The 24489-nt window shown below is 39.4% G+C and overlaps 1 long non-coding RNA gene across 1 annotated transcript; it reads right to left on the bottom strand.

The window, feature by feature from the left end:
• Positions 1–5888: 5888 nt before the first annotated feature.
• On the bottom strand, positions 5889–18106 carry LOC126940186 (uncharacterized). Its single transcript, XR_007720651.1, has 4 exons — positions 18076–18106; positions 16377–16450; positions 7117–7158; positions 5889–6056 (listed from the first exon to the last, which is right to left on the bottom strand). It is a non-coding gene; the product is annotated as an uncharacterized LOC126940186 (long non-coding RNA).
• Positions 18107–24489: the final 6383 nt, after the last annotated feature.

Here is a 24489-nt window from a genome sequence, read left to right as displayed (position 1 = left end):
GATGCACCCCTGCTGTCTGAGGGTGTTGGTCTGTTCCTGAGCAGTGGGCGTATGGACCTGTTGGTCCTATAGCAATGACTACTTCTATGAGTCAACTTGGCTAGGCTATAGCAAGCAGTTTTTTAATTAAACATGAGTCTATGTATTACTATGAAGATTTTTTAAAAGATCTTGTTAACGTCTATATTTAATTCACTTTAAGTAACGGAGACTATTCTTGATAATCTGTGCAGGCCTCATCTAATCTGCTGCAAGTTCTTAAGAACAAAACTGGGGTTTCCTTGAGGAGGAAGAAATTCTACATGTGGACTTCAGCATCAGATTCTCCTCCAGAGTTTCCAGTCTGTAAGTTTATTATAAATAAATTGTATTTATATTAATTTATACTTATATACACTTAAATTACATATGAATATCAATTATATATATTTATATAAATCTGTGTGTGTCACCATCCTACTGCTTGTTTCTCTGCTGGATTCCTGACTGATACACACACTGTGCAGCTCTTCACTATGCCCCAGCATTGACCTGCAGTGACTGTATCAAACTGGCCCTGTTGCCTTCTAGTTGGAGTTAGCTAGTGGCAAACATTAACAGGAAATTAAGAGACTGTGGCAGGGGCCTATTTATTCACCAGATTTCCTCCTGGTTGGTTACTACAAGTTGACTGTGACTTTCTGCTGAAGGCTTCATCTCTTGTGAGGCAGCTCTTTTCCTGCATCTACTCCCTGTGAGTTTCAGTAACTTCTCCCGCCCACTGTCCCTTCAAATCTAATCTAGAAATATTAACTGCTTTCCACTATTGCTAGCCATACAGCATTATACTATCCTTTGCTGGTTTCCCTAAAACCCACTACCATCTTTGTAAATAAACCTTTTTATTATTATACTCTCCTCTTACTCTGTTTAGGTATGCCATGTGCTTCCTGCTGGGGCCGTATATAAAATAGGAATTTTGTCTTTCTCTCTTTCCTTCTTTCTTTCCTTTCTTTCTGTGCTGTATTTAGCATAGTAGGATTTCTGTAAATATTTGCTGAATTGATAACCAAATGAGCATGTAGACTTCATTTTGCTCACTAGCTTATAGCTATCTTGTACCACCTCAGAAACAGCCTATGCTTAGTCCTGCATACCCCACCTACAACGTCTCTCCTCCTTCCCTCAAATTGTTTCCCAACCACTGAGATCTAGTTTAACTTTGAACTTATTTAAGAAACATTCCCAATTACTCTCAGCAGCAGTTATTCTTCCATCTCTTCTGATTTCTCATTGAAAGCAGAGTCAGCCCATAAAACAGAAGTTAGTGCTTAATCATGCCTAGTCTTGCACTATTAGTTTTTGTTTGCAGGGAATTGTTCTATCCTCCCTAAATGACTGTAAGTTCGTTGAGGGCAATAACCAGTTCTCATTCGTGTATTTTATAAAACTTGAATAATGCTGATTGTTCTTTCAAAATGGATTAGATTAACACACCTGGATGTCATTTCTAAGTACATGAAAATGTTGAAATTTTCCCTGATCATTTTGTCAAAGTAATTTATTTTCTCTTGTATTGAGAATTTAAAAACCTTCTATCTCTTGAATATACATTTTCCTAATTTATATTCAAGAACTAAATTTTATATTAGAATCTAATACTGCATTACACATTTTTATTGAGGTCAATTGAAGTCTTACCTGGACTTACACATCTTTCTGTAGTAACCAAACAACAAAACAAGGAGGAATGAATAGAGTGAGTTGAGGGCATTGACTAACAGTGAAGATAAATCGCACTGTCTCTCCTTTACCATGCGAACTATTATTTTGTGAACATAAGAGACTACATGGCCTGAAGCTTAAAGGGCTGTAATCTAGATTTCTGATTTGAACTGAGCCACTCAATTTTGATGTGATCCTCAAAAAGTCATTTAATCTTTTCTGTGTTTCCATTAATTTAGCAAGAGAGCATAAATATCTCTTAAAGCAAGAATCTGTTATACAAAGAAAAATCCTACTATGAGTTAACAAATCTATTTCATTAATCTTTTAATAAAATTAAAGCCTTTAATAGCTAACCATTATGGCATTAAAATGGTGGTGTCAGAATTTAACAGATAAACAAAATAGGCATTCTTAAATGTAAGCTCACATTCACACTGAGTAAATAAGGCTAGGAAAAAAATGCCCTTCTTGTTGATAGTCTAATTTTTTCCACTGTGAATAATAAAATCCCTTCTCCCTCAAAATCATCAGAAGGACTAAGTGCTATGGGCTGATTTGTTCTTTGCAACATGCTTTGAAGGAGAGCAAATGTGCTTTGTCAATTAGCTAGTTACTGCCTCTTTCCTTTTAAGAAGATCATCTTGGTCTGATTAGAAAACTAGAGAAAAGAAACTTTAATGGCAAGATGAGGACATGAACACCAGTGTTGCAGAGAACCAAATGGAAAGCATTAGAATGCATTATTGATTGCTCAATCTGGAAAAAAATATGGTAATTACTATGAGAATAGCAGAAAAAACAGACCGAAATGTCTACTGTGTCTCCTCAAGTTCTTATCTAAGTCTCTCAGATCTTATCTAACTCTCTCAGAGTAATAAAAATGTGAGTGATACTTTCAGATAAAATTGGAGGCATCCATATCTATGATGCCTGAATCACCGAGGCTGTCAGAAAACAGCACACAAACTCTCTACCTTGGCCACGTAGCTTACACACTTCACACATCTGGTCTCATACCTTATAATTTAATGCACAACTAAGTTGAACCTAGTGAAAATCTAAATTATGCATTTGAATACTGATATAGCTGTTTGAAAGTACACTCAAATCAGTTATATTTCTACCTGACAGTCTAACTTGATACAAATATTTCCACATCCATCCTATTTTTCCCTGTTTGTCAACAATATAAGGATTTTAAAACTTTCAGAAAAATACTGTATATGTCTGAACACTGCATTTCTATTTCAAGGACTTGAAATGTCTTTCTGAAGATCTTACATCATTATCCTGTTAGATGTCATTTAACTAAACGGGTGTACCACTAACATGTATTGCAACATTTCCACCTGCAAAATATTTAAGATGTCCAAAGAAGACATTATCAAGGGCTAAACTTCAAACGCAAATTTCTCCTTGTAGTTTCTTCCATAGAAAGCAATCTTTTTCAATAGTATGTTAGCACATTTTTCTATATGAAGATGAAAAGCTAAATTGTTGGAAACTAACTGATGTTGGGAAGAATGGGGAGTGCATCTTACTGGGATAAGAGAAAACATTATTTAAATTTTAGTAAAAGAGATCACCAAATTAACTTTATTTCTAGAGCTATCCAAAATAACAATATCCATAGTTTGAGTGAGAGGTTGACTTTGGTATGAAAGGTAAGAAAAGAGGAGGAAGAAAACAAATAGGTAAGTCCCATAATCTTGGCAGGTCCACAGAGTGATATGGAAAATTCTCCTGAGCTGTAGGGCTTTCAGCCTGACAGCCCTGATATGTCATCCTTCTGAGTATACACATCCTAATTGGAAATGTGGCATTTTATGCATACACACGCATGCAGTCAGCATAAAAGGGCAATCCATGTCTTAGAAAAGATTCATGTTACAGAGATAATATGCGTAGGGATGAAGTTGAGAAAATCACACCACAAATCACCTCTTTGTAGTTCTATGAGTGAGAAAGAAAATCTTCTAATATTGTCTACTGAGACTGAAGAATTTTTGTCCCCTCCCCCATTATTTACCTTTAATACCCATCACTTTATTAAATGAACAAATATACTTTTGAAAAATATGTAAAATTAGTTTTATTGTAAAATGGTTCTTGTCCGCTGACATATTGTGCTATCTTTTCAGTACAGCATATCTTACCTCCCATTCCTTTTCCATATTGTTTTGCACAAAGAAAGCTGCAATGTGCTGTGAAAGAACAAAGTTAACACCCTATCCTGGTGACTTTGTTCACTGTCCAGAATGGCATCTGGACATCTGGAGTAGGTGACTGTATTAGGGGGTTTTTGTGTTACTATAAAGAAATACCTGAGACTGGGTAATTTAAAAAGAAAAGAGGTTTAATTGGCTCATGGTTCTGCAGGTTGTACAAGCAAGGCACCAACATCTGCTTGACTTCTGGTGAGGGCTTCAGGAAGCTTACAACCATGGCAGAAGGTGAAAGAGAACATGTGAGTCACATAGTGAGAGCAAGAAAGAGGGATTGAGGGGAGGTCCCAGACTTTTGAACAATTAGATTTCATGTGAACTAACTAGGCAAGAACTGACTTATCACCAAGGGGATGGTGCAAAGCCATTCCTGAGGGATCCACCCCCATGATCCAATCACCTCCCACCAGGTCCTACCTCTAACATTAGGAATCACATTTCAGCATGAGAGCTGGAGGCGACACATATTCAAACTTTATCAGTAACCAAGGGGCTGGATGGTGAAGTCCTAACATTTTACCAGAATCTTCTTGTACAAATGTAGTTATGGCAAAAACCTTGAGGAGGTTTTCTTTTATGTAAGTTACATTGCCCCAGATAGAGGGTCCATTATGGTAGAAGGAATAGGGCTTTTGGTTGTAATGCATGCCTGTTCCAATGGTCTTTCCCTCAACACCAATGCTGCCACCAGTAATTCACTTTAAATAATTTGAGAATCATTCCATTAAGACTTAGTTTCAATTGAATTGAAGACATGCCCTTAAAGTAGAATACTTCTAAGACATGTGATTTTAGTATTATGTTCTGGGCTCTGGTCATGAGTATTGTTTTATGCGAAAAGATAAGGTGGGAGTTTAAAAATAAAACAATTACTCTAAAAGCAAAATTATGAACCATCTGGAGAAAGTTTAGTAATATAGGAAAACAATGATTCAAATTACACAGAAAAAATATGTTTCAGGCAAATTAGCATTTTTGCTTTTGTCTGAATATCTGGATACTTGTTATACTCTAGCCAGAATTAATCACTAAAAACACAGTCAGCTTGTATTTTCGTGATTAAAACTTTCACTATAATAGTTGCTTGTCAAATGTCAAAATCAATCTGGTTGTTTGCTGACTTTCTACTTTTATGTACCACTCTTCTTTTGTTATATTAATTTTTAGACATGCTCATTTAGATCCACAAATTCATTCCAATGTTAATTCATTCCAACGTTACACTCCTGAGATTATTTTCTCTGAGCCTTGTAAAAGGTCTTCTTTCTGCTAATTCAATCTCCCAAAAGCATTTTCACAATCAACAAATATGAATCATGCTATAACATTTTGCTAAATCTAATAATCTACATTTTCTCAGTCTTGGATATCACTCACCTGCAATTACCCCACTGAAATGGACGTGTGTAATTTTTACAGAACAAGATAACCAGATTATGTTAATTAAAGTTGGAAGGCAGGGGCCATGTGTTGTGAGCTACAGAACTTGGCTATCTAGAAGATAATATGTTAGGGGTTGATTATACCGAGGCTTCCTCGAAACCTTTATAAAATGTGGAAATACTATTTTCCCACCCTGTGAATTTTGTGATAAAGCTGAAGAAGTCCTGACCTCAGAATACTTACCGTGTAGACTTCTTTCCTCGTGGATTTTTTTTTTAACTTATGTCTATTTTCCCCAGTTGTTATTTTAAGGTATCATAACTTATTTTATTGAGTAGATTAGGTCTTGGAAGCCATTGGTAATTTTTCTATCTGAAATAATTATCCTCACTAATCTTCATTTATTTAAAAAGTCTTTTCTAGGATATTTTGTTCATAAAATATAGAGAAATTCATTTTGTAGATCTAAATATTTAATAGTTACATATTTAATGAGAAAAAAACCTTCAATATATTTTCCTCACAAATAAAGGTAATGCTATAATAAATCACAAAATACCAAAAAAAAGCAACTTGGATTTTGATTTGGAATTATATCTTACATTTTTGAAGGGCGAACACTGACAACTTAAACAAAACATTATCTTTCACTGCTTGAATTCTGCTTCCTGGGATTTTGTTAAGGCTGATGGCTTTTTGTGTTGAAAAGCTTGATCTGGGCTTTGTATTGAAAAGCTTGATCTATAAAGAAATGCAGAAACATAACAATTCAAAGATAACAATTCAAAATATTCCAGTAAAGGACAAATTTGCCAGTGTTTTGCTAGAAACAAACAACAAATGAAGGTGGTGTGTATTTTTAGAAATATAGTTTGCATGCATTCAACATTATACATTTTCTATACAATATGTGCTAGGTAGGCACTGGGGATAAAAAGATTAACAAAAATCAGCTTCTGCTCTTATGGAGTTCAGACTTTAACTCTGTGTACTTGAAAGGGCAGGTCCTTTGCATTAGTCTCACCTGAAGTGCTTGGTAAAAATGCATTCTGTATTTGAATCTCTGACAGTAAAGCCCTGAAATATGCATCATTGATATGTTGTAACAAACTTCTTTGGCAATTCTTTAGTGCCCCAGATTAAAGAAATATTGAAGAGATCTGGAATACTGCTGAGGCTGGGGTTAAAAGTTCAGTCCACAGGCCGGGTGTGATGGTTCACACCTATAATCCCAGCACTCTGGGAGGCCAAGGCAGGCAGATCATGAGGTCAGGAGTTCAAGACCAGCCTGACAAATATGGTGAAACCCCATCTCTACTAAAAATACAAAAACATAGCCGGGCATGGTGTCACGTGCCTGTAGTCCCAGCTACTGTGAAGGCTGAGGCAGGAGAATCGCTTGAACCCAGGAGGCAGAGGTTGCAGTGAGCCGAGATCGTACCACTGCACTCCAGCCTGGGCAACAGAGCGAGACTTCATCTCAAAAAGAAAAAAAAAAAAAAAAGGTGCAGCCCATAATTCCAACTGACCAGGATAATGTTGAGAGTATCACTTTGCCTTTCTTAGCATCAATTTTCTACTCCATAAAATGAGGGTGAAGGAACTTGACAGAGATAATATCTAAGGTCCCTTGCCACTGAGGCCTCTCTCAACTAAGGAATGTTGTCTTATTATGGCACTCAATGCTGGGCACAATAATACCTGGTTTCCCCTTTTTCTGTCAGCATTTTATCTTCCTGTTATTACCTCTGGGAAGAGATGGTACATCAAAAATACAAAGATAATTAAAAGAATCAAATACTTAATATCTGAGCTTCAAAAGTCAACATCCAGGCAGAAAACACTGTATTTAGAATATTAAATGAATCAGAACCACTATTTTCTTGAACTCCCTAAATCAAATGAACATTTCATGGGCTCATAGGATAGAGACCAACTTACTCAGATTAAACCACAGTACGGGGTCAAATGAGATACATTTGGTTACAGAAAAATGATACTAAGTTTTATATATCTTGCATTTGTATCCTGGGATTCACGATCGGTTGTACATTACAAACATACTTGCTTGCAATGTCTTACTCATCCTTCCAGACCCAGGTTAAGAGTTCACATTCTTGTGGAGTCTTCTAGTTCTCCTCTAACAAAACACAGATATTGTCCATCTCTATTCCCACTGCAACTTGTATCTATTTCTGTTACACTATGTACTTCATTTTCTGACACACTATGTACTTCATTTTCTGACAATTGTAGCTTGGATGTCTGACTTGCTGTGAGTCTCCAAGAGCCTCCATCAGGATCTTGAATCTGACTTTCGTTCTCATTCAGTGCCATGGATGACCACATCATAACTGCTTAGCAAACATGCCTGGGATTTATTGCCTTCAAGTTTGTAAAGTGTTTTGTCATGTTGGAGAGATAAAGTGAATTTTTGTAAAATGAAAACAAGGGCAAAATGACAAGAGATGGGAAGCGGAGAAGGCTAATGAAGTTATAGCCATAAAAATCACTTAGCTTCCTGGCAGCCAGAGTGAAAAGACAACGGTGCTGAGCTCAGTAATTATCGTTTGATATAGAATGCTAAATTACTAGAAATGGCCAATATGTCCTAGTTCTGAACTCAGAAGAATTTCTCACGTGGCAGGATAGAAGTTCATAATAAACTCTCTTGATATATTAACAAGAAATGAAGCAAAATGTCTAAGGTAACATTATTTCACACACTTCTCCAGATACAAGGCAAAGTACATTTAAAAAAAAAATAAATAGAGATGAGGTCCCACTATATTGCCCAGGCTGCTCTTGAACTCCTGGCCTCAAGTGATCCTCTTGCCTTGGCCTCCCAAAGTGCTGGGATCACCAGGTAAAATATTTAATTGTAGTTCTGACAACACATTGCTACAATGGAAGAATTAATGTAATATATAGCACGTGCATATCTTTTTCTTATGATCAGAATGAAAAAAGGTGAAAGAGAATCTCAGGAAATAAATGACTAGCCTGTTCTGATTCTTCTGGAGAAGAAATTGTCTCCATAGGTTTTTCTAATGGGGATCTGTGAGGTGTAGATGGTTCTGTCTTGTTGATTGAAAGGCAACTGACTTGCTTTAGAATTTAGGCATTTAGGCAGCGAGGCTGACATCTGATAAAATAATTAGAGCTGAGCAAGTGTTTCTTATCCCTGGAGGTCTGCTATAGTTAATACCTTCAGGCAGGGCCAAGACTTTTCTAAAAGAGGCCTTTTAGAAAGGCACACATGCTTTAACACAAAGTAAAATAAATCCTAGTGTTTCCTATCATTAAGAATGGACAAGATGAATTTAGCCGAGGGGACCGGGGTATCACAGGTTACCAGAAGGCTGCCATTAGCAATACTGTGACCTCGGTAGAATGTTTCATTCTTCACCACAATTGCATCACTTATGAGTCTATGAATCAGCCTTCTCAAAGATAAACTTAGTATGCAGTAAATTTGTGTATGTCCACATTTTTACATAAAAGTTCATGTCGTTTGTTCTCAAGCAACCTCTTTGCCATCAAATCTGTATCTCATTTCTACAATCACAAGATTTTATTCCAAATATTTGGCCCATTAAAATAACACAACATTCACAGGCTTATTGGGTCACAGAATAGTGAGGATGTTTTTATTCTTACATTTAGTCACTGAGGAAGAAGTTAAATAGGTTTAACTGCAACAAAGATCCTGACCACAGACATTTAGGCAAACAAAAAGATACAGAAAATATTTTCAATATTATTCTTAAAAACTTCCCAATTTTTAATATTTAGTGGGCAAGCAAAAATAAAAATGTATTTACTGGGAATGAGGATTTAAAGAAAGATTTTTCATGAAAATATAGAAAATCTTTTATTAAAATAGAACAAGTTGGTGGGGCATGGTGGCTCATGCCTATAATCCCAGCACTTTGGGAGGCCAAGGCGGGCAGATCACTTGAGGTCAGGAGTTCAAGACCAGCCTAGCCAACATGGCGAAACCCTGTCTCTACTAAAAATACAAAAAATTAGCCAGGTATAGTGGCAGGCATCCGTAATCCCAGCTACTCAGGAGGTTGAGGCAGGAGAATTGCTTGAACTCAGGAGGTAGAGGTTGCAGTGAGCCAAGATCATGCCTTGCACTCCAGCCTAGGCGACAGAGCAAGACTCCATCTCAAAAAAAAAAAAAAGAAGGTACAAGTGGCATTTAGTGATTTCTACTAGTTTGCTGTGAGTCTTACAACTAGTTCTTATTTTATTCCTCAAGCTTATATCTGCCCTAATTTTATAATTTTTGCCCTTTTAAATATATTTTATTTTTGGAGCAGTGTTACGTTCACAGCAAAATGGAGCAGAAAGTATAGAGTCCCCGTATACTCCCAGAACCCCCTCCACAGGCAGGCCCAGCCTCCCTCATGATCAACATGCTGCACCACAGTGGTACATTTGTTGCCAACGGTGAACCCACGCTGACAGTCATGATCACCCCAAGTTCATCATTATCACCACAAGTCCATAGTTTACATCCCCGTGTTCACTCCTAGTGTGCCAGGCCAATTCTCCCTGACAATCACACACACAGGCCTGCATAGCACTTCAGTTACACAGACAAATTTCCACAGCACTGCCTTAATGTTGAGCAAATAGTTAAACCTAGGAAATCAATGCCCAGACATCAAAGCTACAAATAAAATATTTAGTCAGTAGGAGCCTTGAATGGGCTTCTCCCTAACCAGGAGCAAGCCAAAATAATAGAAAGTCTTATATTCACAGTGCCAGGACCCTTCTCGGGTGGACAAAATCTGAGACGAGTCAAGGTAACAGAGGCAGCTGTTTGAATAGATTCATTGTGGAGTCTAAGGCAGCTCTCCGGACCAAGCTGTAAAGAAGATGAATTAGAAATAATCACTCCGGTACCACAGTAGACAGGCCTTGAAGGTACTGGGCCTCACAGCTTAATCCGACTTAGCAACCATTTTTTGGCCTTTGACCTTCTAGTTAAAGCAAAATTAGTTACCTATAGACAGGCGAATGCTATACTACAGGTAGGCACATAACCCCAACCTATATAAGCACTAAGAAAATTGTAACACTGTGAGTTGGTCTGGTGGAATTATCTTCAGCCTTCTGCCTATATCTGGTTACAGCAATAAATTCCCTTCTTTCCTAGTTTGTCTGCTTCTCATTATTGGGCCTGGAGAAAATGCGGCTGGACGCAGCTTGGTTCTCGGCATACTAGTGTTGTATATTTTATCGGCCTTGAAAATGTCTAATGACATATATCCACCATTGTGTATCATATAGAATAGTTTCAATGTACTGAAAACTTTATGTTCTATTTAATCATTCCTTCCTCCCCTCTATCCCCTGGCAACCACTGACCTTTTTACTGTCCTCATAGTGTTTTTTTTTTTTTTCCTAGAATGCCACATAGTTGGAACCATACCTTTTCCAATCAGCTTCTTTCACTCAGCAATACGGATTTCTGTTTCCTCCATGCCTATTTATGGCTTGATAGCTCATTTCTTTTTGGCACTGAATAGTATTCCGTTGTCTGGATATACCAGTTTACTGATCCACTCACCTACCAAAGGATATCTTGTTTGCTTTCCTGTTTTGACAATGATGAATAAAGCTGCTACAAAGATCATTGTGCAGGTTTTTGTGTGGACATAATTTTTCAGCTCACTTGGGTACATACTGAAGAGCAGGATTCCTGTGTCATAAGACTAAGTTTAGTTTTGTAAGAAACTGCTAAAGTGTCTTCCAAAGTGTCTGTACCATTTTGCATTTCTACCAGCAACAAATGAGAATTTTTACGGCTCCACATCCTCCCCAGCATTGGTGTTGTCCATGTTTTGGATTTTGGCCACGCTAACAGGCATGTAGTGGTATCCTGCCCCATTGTCGTTTGTATTTGCCTAATGATGCATGATGTGGAGCATCTTTTCAGATGCTTATTTGCCTTCTATATATTTTCTTTGGTGATATATATGTTTAGGCCTTTTGCTCATTTAAAAAATCAGGTTGTTTATTTTCTTATTGTTGACTTTGAAGATTTCTTTGTATATTCTGGAGAACAGTCCTTTATCAGTCATGTCTTGTGAAAATACGTTTCCCTAGTCTCTGGCTTTTCTTCCTATTCTCCCGACAGTGTCTTTCACAACATAGAAGTTTTTAATTTGAATGAAGTCCAGCTTTTTTTTTTTTTTTAACAGGTTGTGCACTTGGTGTTTTATCTAAAACATCATAGCCATAAACGAGGCCATACAGCTTTTTGCCCATCATCTTCTAGTTTTGTGTTTTACATTTAAATCTATAACCCATTTTGAGTTCATTTTTGTGAAGGGTGTAAGGTCTGTTTCTAGATCCATTTTTTTCATGTGAATGTCCAATTGGTCCATCACCACTTGTTGAAAAGATTTTTCTTCACCGTATTGCCTTTGCCCCTTTGTCATATACCAGTTACTTATATATTATGTGGGTCTATTTATTAGCTGTCTATTATGTTCCATTGATCTATATTTCTTTACTTTTGCCAGTACCACTCTGTCTTTATTACCATGGTGGAATATTTTTCAATGAAAGGAAAAAAGTTACGGGGACACCATAAAACAAAAGCCACTTCTGAGGTAGAATTTTTTCCAAGTGTTTGCAAATGTTAATATGTAGTTGAAGTTATAGATGTGTATGGAAATAACCTGCTTGGTTTTTTGTTTTTGTTTTTTTGAGACAGGATTTCACTTTGTCACACAAGCTGGAGTGCAGTGGCATGATCTTGGCTCACTGCAAACTCCATCTCCTGGGTTCAAATGATTCTCCTGCCTCAGCCTCCCGAGTAACTGGGATTACAGGTGTACACCACCACACCCAGCTAATTTTTGTATTTTTTGTAGAGACAGGGTTTCTCTGCGTTGGCCACGCTTGGTCCAAACTACTGGCCTCAAGTGATCCACCCACCTCAGCCTCCCAAAGTGTTGGGATTACTGGTGTGAGCCACTGGGTCCAGACTAGTGTTTTTTTTATTTTTATTTTTTTACATAAAGAGCAAGAAATTATACAATTCCCTTCTGTCTTATTCACAATTCTAATTCTCTCCTCTGTCATACCTAAATTCCATAAAAGGCACATGTCTATACTGTCGACTTCCAATTCAGCTCTTCCATTCTTTCTTGTTTTCCCAACAGTTTATTTTAAAAAATGACAAAATAAAAAAGCTGGAAAAATTGTGCAATTAATATATAGCCTTCACTTAGAATCATCACCTCTCAATATTTTGCTACATTTCCTTTCTCTCTCTCTTTCACACTTATTCTCTCTCTCCGTTTTGCTACCTACTCCAAGGCTGGGGTAGAAAGTATGATCACATTTCCCGTGAGGATGGGAATTGAGTGATAAGTGAACGACATACCATTTTCAAAGTAAAACTTGGTTGTGGAGCATCGAGACCTTAGATTTTTAGGCAGCAGGTACAACCATCGGCAAAAGAATTGTTTAGGGATTTCTACTGAGGAAGATAAGAAAGAGTTTTTCAGAGTTTTGACAGGTACATTTTAGCTCGGCATGATCCTATGTGCCTAAAGGAGAAAGGAACCAGTATTTAAACTGTAGCCCTGGTGAGTGTGGATATGCAGGTTTCCATGGTTCTGAGAGTTGTGCCAATATTTCTTTTTCCTTTTCTTTTCTTTTGAGACGGAGTTTCATTCTTGTTACCCAGGCTGGAGTGCAATGGCATTATCTCGGCTCACTGCAACCTCCGCCTGCTGGGTTCAAGCGATTCTCCTACCTCAGCCTCCCAAGTAGCTGGGATTACAGGTGAATGCCACCACACTACACTAATTTTTTTTGTATTTTTAGTAGAGACGCGGTTACACCATGTTGGCCAGGCTGGTCTCAAACCCCTGACCTCAGGTGATTCATCTGCCTTGGCCTCCCAAAGTGTTGGAATTACAGGTGTGAGCCATCGTGTCCATCCGGGTTGCACCAGTCCTTCTTCCCTTCCTTCCTTCCTCTCTTTCTCTCTCACTCTCTCTCTTTTTTAAGACGGGTTCTCACTCCCTTGCTCAGGCTGGAGTGCAGTGGCGCTATCTGGGCTCACTGCAAGCTCTGCCTCCCGGATTCATGCCATTCTCCTGCCTCAGCCTCCCGAGAAGCTGGGAGTACAGGCGCCCGCCACCATGCCCAGCTGTTTTTTCTTTTTTTTTTGTATTTTTAGTAGAGACAGGATTTCACCGTGATAGCCAGGATGGCCTTGATCTCCTGACCTCGTGATCTGCTGGCCTTGGCCTCCCAAAGTGTTGGGATTACAGGCGTGAGCCACCGCGCCCGCCCCGAGTTGTTTCAATATTTTCTTTTTTAGGGGACTGGGGTGGGAGACGGAGTCTTGCTCCGTCACTCAGGCTGGAGTGCAATGGCACTATCTCAGCTCACTGCAACATCCGCCTCCCAGGTTTAAGCCATTCTCCTGCCTTAGCCTCCCGAGTAGCTGGGACTACAGGCGTGCACCACCACACCAGGCTATTTTTTTTTTTATTTTAGTAGAGATGGGGTTTCACCGTGTTGCCTAGGCTGGACTCCAACTCCTGAGCTCAGGTAATCTCTGCCTGCCTTGGCATCCCAAATTACTAGGATTACAGGTATGAGCCACCACGCCCGGCCGCGTTGTGCCAATATTTCTAAGAGAAGGGGTGATCAATGAATCCAACTGATCAAGATAAGGAAGGAAGAGATAATCACCTGGGACTATAACAGCAAGGTTTAAAAAATGATGTGCCTCCAAGAAATCACAAGGAACACCCAAGACTGATTTGAGATTCAAGAGAATGGGACCCCGAAAGAAATTAATTTTATATATAGGAAAATAAATTTATATTTGTTGATCATGGGACCTTATGGACTAAGATTTTTATCAGCTACCTTTATCACAATTAAAGTATCAGTTTATTAAGGAAAGTAGATACAAGTTTTAAAAATTGATAGTCAAACATCCCAATAATAAAGGAACTTTTAACAGAACTCATGTCTCAAAATCTCACTATTCTGTTCTGATTTATGTTTTTCAGATTGTTTCCAGTTCTTGAAGACGTCCACATATAATTTGACAAAGATGTAAACATCGTGCAGATGCTGCATTGAAACCTGATTTTTATCTTAGCTTTATATTGTAAACATTCTACATGATATACCGTTTTTAGATTTATATTTTAATCAGTGTATGCCAGTCTGTCACATATCAAAATCTACTTCAATCACATTTTCCAATTTTTGGATGTTTGGGATTTTTTTTGTTTATCTTATAATAAAGAATGTTGCAAAGTACATTTAGGGCTCTAAAACATTCATATGGCTTATCCTTTAGGAATTATCTTCAGCTTAAATTTCCAGAAAAGAACATTCTCCTGATGCTGATTGACTAATGTTACGGTTACTGATTTGTAAAATACTTGGCTTTATTTTTGTCATTGATATCGTTAGGGTAGTTATGTTTGCACTGAAAAAACGTCAATAGTAAGCATTATTGTTTTAAATGTTTCCATGTTAAGTGAAAATCTTTAAACTTTGAAGAAGCTTAAAATCATGCTACACAAAGATGCCAGTATTGGTCACAGTAAAATAAAAAGAAGGGTGTAGATGAAAAAGCAATGGGTGAACAATATTTTAAGGTAAGGAAAAAGATTAAGGCAAGACAACATAAAATGAATTCAAATGTACGTATTTGTTTTCTACATGACAATATAAGAATACCTCCTGCAGGTCACAGTGAAGATTTTTGTTGCCTTTTAAAAACAAGCGTTTGCCAAAGACTTCAAGGAATATGGGATTATGTAAAGTGACCAAACCTTTGACTTATTGGCATTCCTGAGAGAAGTAAAAGTAAACAACTATTTGAGGGAATAATTATTTGAGGGAATAATTTAGATAAATCTCCCTAATCTTGCTAGAGAAGCCCAAAATCAATGCTAAAGAAAACAATCTTAAAGACAGCTGGAGAAAACGGTCAAATCACCTATAAAGGAAAACCAAGCAGGCTAACAGCAGACTTTTCAGCAAAAGTCCTACAAGTCAGAAGAGATTGGTGGCCTACTTTTGCCCCTTTAAAGAAAAAAACATGCCAAAATTTTAGAACGTTATATCCTGCCAAAGTAAGCTTCATAAATGAAGGAGAAATAAAGTCTTTCTCAGACAAGGAAATGCTGAGAGAATTTGTCATCACGAAACTGGACCTGTAAGAAATGATCAAAGGAGTTCTAAATATGGAAACAAAAGGACAATTTTTACCATCAGAAAAGCTTACATATGATGGCCAAGTGTGGTGGCTCATGCCTGTAATCCCAGCACTTCGGGAGGCTGAAGGACAGGCGGATCACTTGAGGTCAGGAGTTTGAGACCAGTCTGGCCAACATGGTGAATCCCTATCTCTACTAAAAATACAAAGGTCAGAGATGCTATAAAGCAATGAAAAACTCCAAACACAATCAAAACTACAGAACAACACTACGACAGTAACAGAACCTCACATATCAACATGGACCTTGAATATAAAGGGCCTAAATGCCCAGTTTAAAAGATAAAGTGACAAATTGTATTAAAAAGACAAGATCAAACCATCTGCTATCTACAAGAGATGCATGTACTGGCTAAAGATACATACAGACTCAAAGGAAAAGGATAGAAAAAGATGTATGATACAAATAAAAAACAAAAGTGAGTAGGAGTAGCCATTCACTTATCAGATAAAACAGACTTCAAACTAACAACAGTACAAGGACAAAGAAAAGCTTTATATAATGATAAAGCATTCAATACAACAAAATTTAGCTATCCTAAATATATATGCACCAAACACCAGAGCACCTAGATCCATAAAACAAATACTATTAGACCAAAGAAAACAGATTGATAGCAATCCAGTAATAGTGGGGTACAATCAATATTTGGGTGATGGGTATACTAGAAGCCCAATCCCCAGCATGATGTATGTAATACCCATGTAACAAATACATGTACCCCACTGAATTCAAAATACAATTAAAAAAATATAAACAAGTGTTTTTATCTTACCTCAAAAGTCATTTGGCTCTTGCATCTGTAGAAACAAGGAAAATCCAGTCAGTTTTTTTTTTTTTTCCTTATTTCTAGGAAGAAAGGTTTATCTTTTATAGTATTTCTCAAGAAAAATAACCCAATAAACAGACAAGAAATAACAATGCTGTCTCCAAAATTCCTCACTCTGAAATTAACTAATAATGCCCAAAGATTAGAAATAGACATTGTACGTATGTTATACATACATATCATATCTATACATATTTTGCACACAAAAATGTGCAAGTTTAAAAATTTCCCAATCTTGCATATTAGTTGATTCATATTTTTCAATATTTTTTCTTGAAGTGACATTACTCCATTACCATATTAGAACATTTTTAAAGATAATCATATTTTTTTCCTTGAAGATCTGAGACCATGAAAATTATGGACCTTATCAGTTTAAATGGTTCTTTAATGAATTAGTGATTCAAAAGAAGATTGCCTAAGAAGAAATCAATACCATTGTTGATCATTATTTGATTTTCAGTTATAAAATAGACACTTTTAATGATGTGGATGCTTCCAAATATGTATGTGATAAATTGTTTGCAATTTCCTCAGCATTTCAAAAGTGAGTGTCTTCAGATTAGAGTTTCTAAATATATCCCTGTTCAAGGGGGAAAAAAACCCAAGATGTCTCAATTTTCTGATTTTGGTCCATATCTGTTGGATAATATAAAGGGAAGTGCACCTGCTGCCATGTGGCTATAAGTTTTTATAGCATATTAGAGAGTCAAGCAGTTTGGTGTGGCAAGCTCACACAACCTCGTGGCAATAACTCAGCAAGTGTGATCAGAAAGGCAAGAGGGTGTGCTTAGCATCAGTGAGGAGAGTCATAAATAACCCAATACCAATCCTTTGAACACTGACCCAATGCTTTAATTTTGAACAGTAAAATCCAACTACATATCTACTAGACGTACCATCCAGTCTGGAACCCTGATTCTTTCTTCTCCTCAGAAGGAAGCCACATTTCTTCTGTGAATCACTGACCCATGTTACTAAAGTAAAACATAAGAAAAGCTGTTCCTGCACCGAATCCCTGTTGGCCACATCATAACCCATGTGATTGTGTCTATGGAAATAGGAGTAAAAGCCAGTGGAATGCTCTTTCCTATTTCAAGGAAAATGTGTTTTCTTGGGTAGTATTTTCCAAGATAGTAAGTTGAAAACAAATAATCAGCCCTCATTCCATTCTTTATTCTGAAACTGATAATACCAATAAATGTAAGAAATAGTTACTGTTGAATATACATAATCGAGTGCATTCATAGGTGAATATTGTGCTGCCACATAATCCATCACCTGCTTTACTTACTCGCCAGGACAACATATATTAAAATTGCATAATTTTTTTCCTGAGAAAATGGCAAAACATTAAGCTGTGTTGCTTTTAAAGTACATACTCATGTAAGTAACCCCTATTAAACAGTATTTTATTCTGCAGCTCTATATTATATGGGGACTAAAGAAAATATTTTGGTTTGCTTTTGCTGCATAACAAACTACTTCAAACGTTGGTGAACTAAAATAGCAACTTTTCCCCAGTAATAGGTCAGCTGGACAGTTCTGATATGAGCCAGCTTGGTAAGACTGGATCATGTAGGAGGGCCCCACTCATGTGTCTGTTGCCTTAGCTGGTTCAGCAGACTTGGCATGCCTTGCTTACCTGGTCTGTCATATTCCAGGAGGCCAGCCTGGGCCAATTCACGCGGTGACAAAAGAATTCCCAGCAGCAAAGAAAGAGTGAGCTCCAAGGTGCAAACACTGGCCACACTCTGCTTCAGCTGCATTTGTTTAGGCCTCCCTAACCATAAAGTCACATGGCCATGCCTAGATTCAAACGGCAGAGAAGTAGGCTCCATCCCTTGATTGGAGTCAATGAAAAATACTGTGGGTGGTTTTTTGTGTTGGTTTGGTTTTTTTAAAATCTATCACAGAGAAATGCCGGAAGAAAAACAAACAGCTGAGCGGTTACACTTCAACTTTTCCTTAACTATTTATTTAGGACTTTCTGAGACTAGAACTTTGCGTTGGGGTGGAGAGATGGGGGGAATCTCCAGGTTGCAGCTGTAAACAGAGATTCCTGAGAGTCTGACATCCAATAAAGAACAGAGTGTCCGCTTCGGAATTAGAGCTTCAAATTGCTGCAGTTGAGAAGAAACGTCTCTGCCCCACACATTGTCACCATGTGGAAATTACATCTTCCAAGACATAAAGTTACCCTTTGGAGAAAACATCGAGCCAGGCTTCCAGTGGATTCCTGTTGGGGTGATCAGACCCAACACCAGGTCATGGGGGCAACGAAGTCCGGTGGTGTCAAAGGATTGAGAAAAAGACAGTTTGAGAAGTAAAGTGGGACCAGGAGGCCATCGTATTGCAGAGGCTACAAAGGCCCAGAGCGCTGGGAGCCCACGCTATTTATTGGTAATCCAACAGAGAAACAGGTGGTGAGAATATGGCGGTCAAAAGGGCAGGTGCTTGATCTACAGCTGTGACTGTTTAGCGTTTATCTGGAACGAGTTCTGCTACTTGAGATAATGGGAATACAATTGATCTAGGAGCCTAGGAGGGCTAGAAGCAGAGAGCCAGCAAGTCTAGACACATTCCAGAGGACATTATGCAAGCCCTGCCTCAGCTTTCTTCCCAACACTCAGCATTTTCCCAACATGCCCCCCTTCTCTTTTTTGTAAAAGAGAAGGTATCATTACTATCATTATTAGCGTAAAAGGTGGCCTCTTTTAATTGAGCAAGTCAATTGCAGGTTGTGCAGCCCATAATTGCCGGTTGGTGATCCAGCTTCATTTTTCTTAGCCCTTATTCAAACTGGAGTCGCTCTGGTTTGAATGCTTCCCACATACCTCCCCCTTTCCCTTTTACAAGAGGACCCTTAATCCTAGGGGTTGCAGGATGAAGGTCCGTCTTCTGTAACTTCTTCAAGCTGAATAGGGGCGATGATATTCCTGCCTATTAGGGTCTCTTGTATTCAGGGTAGAGAGGAGCTGAGTCAGAAATCATTGGTCCATTTAGCATCGTGACTCTGGATGGTCCTCGTTTCATCTTCTCATTCAGATTCAACTGGTTCATGGCTCCTACTGGGGGAACCCGGTCCATGGCTGGGATCCATGGATCCCTCCAGTCTCCTGTTCCATGGTTGTACACATCTCGAGGGCATCCACATGGTTCGTTCATCTCCTGCAAAAACACAAGCATACCCTCATCCCCACGGTAGTAAATCTACTGAAACAGAAGCAAAAACTTGTGGCTGAAGCCGGGAGGCATGCCATTGCTGAAGCATTTGTAACTCGGCTTGTGCCCTGTTTAATTACCGTGGGGTAAAACTTACTGTTGACAACAAGAAGCAGGCCCCCTCTAACAGAAGGCACAGAGAAAGCAAATCGAGGCTTAAAAGCAATCCTTAAACCTTCAATTTGCACTGTACAGGTGGGTCCACTAGATGCTGTGGCTTATGATAGATCTTCAGATGTTTGGTGGGCACCCACATAGGCACCTGATTGTCACCTGGAGAGACACAAGCAAATCCTCTTCCCCATAAAATTATCTTTAGGCAGGGATCGGAGGAAGTAGATTCAGAGGTAAGGAGAATTTGGGGGCCTAATGGCTTCCTGATGTTTGATAGGTGTTCCCTCGGAAGTGAGGAATTCCCTTTCTCTCCATATTGCTGCATGGGCATGGAGGACTAGGTAAGCATACTTAGAGTCTGTATATTTTTACCCTTTTTCTTTCTCCTAATTGTAGTGTATAATGGCCCCTGCTTTTGCTAGGATGTCTCCCCCTAACAAAGGAGTGGGGCTTTCAGGCATAATTAGAAAGGCATGTGAAAAGAATAAAGTTCCCCAGTCACAACTTAGTGACTGGGAGCAGTATCTAGTGACTACCTGTCCTAGGCCCCTCGGATAGTGACAGATCTGGAGGACAGTTGTCCGGGACAGCAGAGTAAGACTGAGAAGCCCATGCCAGTGTCCAGGAGACAGTTAACCTCTTAGCCCTCAACGGTCAAGCATACCTGGGGCTCTGTGAGGGTGATGGCATGGGCTGGCGCTTGCCCCAGGCACCCTCAGTCCTGCTGCTAGATCATCTGGTTAAGTGGCTTCTGACTCAGAGGACTTCATCCCTTGGGGCAGTGGGCCTTCCAGTGATTCCCTTGACATAAGCAGCCTGGATGAGGGGGCAGCTTATTTCTATTCAGACTATCTTTTTTAAAGTGTCCTTGTAGACCGCACCGGAAGGAAGCCCTATTAGGCATTCGATTTGCCTAGCCTTTTGCTTTTCCAGAGCCTCCAAAGTCTGCTTGCCTGAGGGTCATGACTAAAGTGTTAGCCTTTTTTTTTTTTATACCGTTTGTCCCGTTCCGCCTGCTCCTCCTGATCTTTGTTATAAAAAACTGAGGTTGCCAAGTTCAATAGAGTTTCTAAGTTTTGTCCCGGGCCTAAGGCAGACTTCTGAAGTTTTTTCTAATGTCTGCAGCTGACTGGGTGATAAACTTATCCTTTAAGAATAGTTGGCCTTGAATAGAGTCAGGTGACAGAGAGCTATGCTTCCTCAATGCCTCCCTTAGTTTCTCCAGAAAGGCGGTAGGATTTTCTTCCTTTCCCTGTTATAGTGGACATCATCGAATAATTCATAGGCTTCTTCCTAGTTTTCCTTAGTCCTTTTAGCATGCAAGTTAGCAGATGTCTGCGGCACCAATCTCCATGTTCTGATTCTGTGTCCCAGTGAGGGTCTACACTGGGAACTGCCTGCTGGCCTGTGGGGAATCGTTCTCTTTCCTCTGTTGTCATCCTATCATTGACCTGACTGAGACACCAGAGATCACCAAACTCTCAGGCTGCAGTTACGGGGGCACTTCTCTCATTTGGGGTTAGTGTCTGATTTAGCAGTAACATCTCTCTCCATGTCAGATCAGAGGATTGTCCTAACCCTTGTAAAACATCAATATAGCCATCAGGGTTATCTGAGAATTTACCTAGGTCTATTTTAATTTGCTTCAAGTCCAGAGGGAGAAAGGTGCATACACTCTGGGGCAAATTCTCAAGAATACATCTTAAGGGCGTTTTTGCCTTGGGGGGAACATTTCCCATCTGAAAAAACATAGGGATGCCAGCACCCCTAGTAATTTTCTGATGAGCATTAGTCCTAGAGTGTCCTCTATGGTCCTAATGCTTATTCCTTTCCAGGGTGCATAACCACCCATGGACCTCTGCTTATTCGATTAGTTACGCTCACTGATGTAGCAGTCCTGCACCTGTTTTCCCACCTTTCTTGACCACAAAGAAAGGGGTCCCGGCTGCTGGATTCTAGTGGTCCTTTACCAGCGTGCCCAACATTGCCTTTGTGCTCAGGGGTGAGTCCTAGAGCTGGGCTGGGTTCCTGAGTATTTCATAACAACCCAGCTGCCCCTTCAAGATGCACTCCCATAAAAAGATATTATGCAAATTTGTTTCAGAGAGGGTGTAGGTAACCTTTTGAGTCAGGATTGAGATAGAGTTTTTTGATTCTGTGAGTACTTTAAGGCTTGGCTGAGTGCAAACAGCTCCCACGTTTGAGCAGACCAATTATTAGGCAATTTTCCTCACTCTGCTTCTAGAAGAGTTTCCCTATCAATTACTGAATACCCATTGTGTGTGTGTATGTGTGTGTTTTCCCCTCAATCACCTAGGGGGAACCATCTATTGTCCTGAAGGGAGTTTCTCCTAGGTCTGGTTGGACCTTTGTATGGTAATTAAGATTTAAATCCCTTATTAGGAAACCTGCTGGGTTAAGGGAATTTTCAGTGGTTAATGTTAAATCACCTTTTTCTAACAGAATAGCCCCATGCTTTACGATTTAGTTTATAAACTACCTTTTGCTGTTTTTACTTAGGATAGTTCTGAACTGGTGAGGTGTGCTCACAATGAGGTTTCCTCTAAAGGTTATTTTTCTACTTCTGTTAGCAAAGCAGTTGTTGCTACTGATGGAATGCATTTGGGCCATCTGAGGGTTAGTAAGTTAAGGATTTTTGATAGGAAAGCTACTGGTTGGCAGTGGTCTCAGTGCTTTAGGGCTATGCCCTTGTTTACACTGAAAACAAGGTAGTATTGGAGTGTTATAGGGTCCCGGAGAAGACCTTCAATTATTATAGGTTTTAAATTTGCCCTGGCTTTTAAAGGATATAGGGTACACTTTTTTTTTTTTTAAACTACTTGTATATCTTTCTCCTTTGTAGATGGATTTTGGAAACAGTGAAAGGACGTTTGCTTGTTGTCTCCATTTGCCACTATAGGAATATGTGCCTCGCTTATAATTTACTCAATTCGTTTTCATCCTGATCTGTTATGTTGTCGTAGACCTAGTTGCAGTTGTTAAAGTACTGGGTTGTCAGTTCTAAGGCCCTGGCCAAGGAGTCAAGTCTTGGAGATTGCAATGCCGGGGGGCGGGTAAGCTGGGTAGAAACTGGGGAGGAGAGCATCTTAAAAGGAAAGGTGGCCCAGTTAGCTATATTCTGTCCTCCCTGCTGGATTATAGTTACGGGAAATTGTCATGCTTCAAGGTCTCCCTTGGCTCTAGCCTTTTGAATAGAATTTTGTATAGCACCACCAATTGCTCCAGGTTTTAATGTTGCAACTACAGGGGGAGTACGTTTTTTAGCTAATTCATCTTCTCAACCATTAAAGGGAGAGAGAGGAGGTGGCTAGTCACTTAATTCAGCAGGTGGAGCCGACGGGCTGATAAAACATACTTTTTTCATTTCCCTTTCTTTTAATTTCCTCCATTTCTTGTTCCTCACATTCAGAACCTGAAGCTAATTTTTTTACACTTGTCCTCTTCTTCCTCGTCTGAATCTGCCTCATCTGTTTGAAATGGCTCAAGAGCTGCTTTTATTAGCACCCACATTGACCAAACCGAGACTGGAATTTTTGCTCCATCTTTATACACTTTTTAAAAGATCCCTTCCAATTCTCTCCCATTCATCCAACTTCATAGTCACTTGTTCTGGGAACCATGGGCAAAACTGCTTTACTGAACTAAAGAGTGAGTGATAAATTCTGAGTACCAACTTTCACTCCCTCTCTTTGTAATAAATGCCTTAAGAAACTTAAATAAGCAGAATGTCTGCTTTCACTTTGTCCCATTGCTACCCTCGTTCTTCCAAGCGCTCAGCTTTCCCGCCGAGCTTCTTTTAGACGTCCTTGGGCGTCCTTTAGACGATGTGTCCTCCTCTTTCACATGCTGTAGCATTCCTTCACCGGGGTCTTTGTCACCCCACATTAGGCAGCCAGGAATGTTGGGGTGATCAGACCCAACACCAGGTCTGGGGGGCGACGAAGTCCAATGGAGTCAAAGGACTGAGAAGAAGACAGTTTGAGAAGTAAAGTGCGACCAGGAGGCCATTGCGATTGTGGGGGCTGCGAAGGCCCCAAGCTCTGGGAACCCACGCTATTTATTGTTAATCCAACAGAGAAACAGGTGATGAGAATGTGGGGGGGGTCAACAGGGGCAGGGGCATGATCTACAGCTGTGACGGTTTACATTTATAAGGAACATATTCTGCTATTTGAGATAATGGGAATACAATTGATACAAGGAGCCTAGGAGGGCGAGAAGCAAGGAGCCAGCAAGTCTAGACACATTCCAGAGGACATTATGCAAGCCCTGCCTCAGCTTTCTTCCCAACACTCAGCTTTTTCCCAACAGATTCCCAGAGGCTCTTGCTGCAAACCACAGGAGCTCACATCCTCTGGTTTTGGCCTACTGCTAACTACACCGTCAAAGTAGCTCTGTACTGCTAAATCCATGACTAACCTGGCCACAGAGATCAGGAGGTCACTGGAATGTCAGCTCTTTATAGGAAGGGGATGAGGAAGAGCTACAACATGGCCAATGACTGTTCCTTATTATGAGATCTCTCCACCCCTCAGCCTTCCCTGGGTCAACCTATAATGGAAATTTTAAAGGAGAGAAACAAAGTGCACAGGATTCAAATTTTTGTGCTTTTTGCCTCAACATGTCTCCAAAGGATAGGTGTTTCTCAATAACCACACACAAATATATATATATATTTGTTGAGATGGGGTCTTGCTTT

The sequence above is a fragment of the Macaca thibetana genome, chromosome 17 (assembly GCF_024542745.1).
Source record: "Macaca thibetana thibetana isolate TM-01 chromosome 17, ASM2454274v1, whole genome shotgun sequence".
Classification (NCBI taxonomy): Eukaryota; Metazoa; Chordata; class Mammalia; order Primates; family Cercopithecidae; genus Macaca; species Macaca thibetana.
Note: the sequence above shows the minus strand (reverse complement) of the source record. Positions and strands in the feature narration are given on the sequence as shown.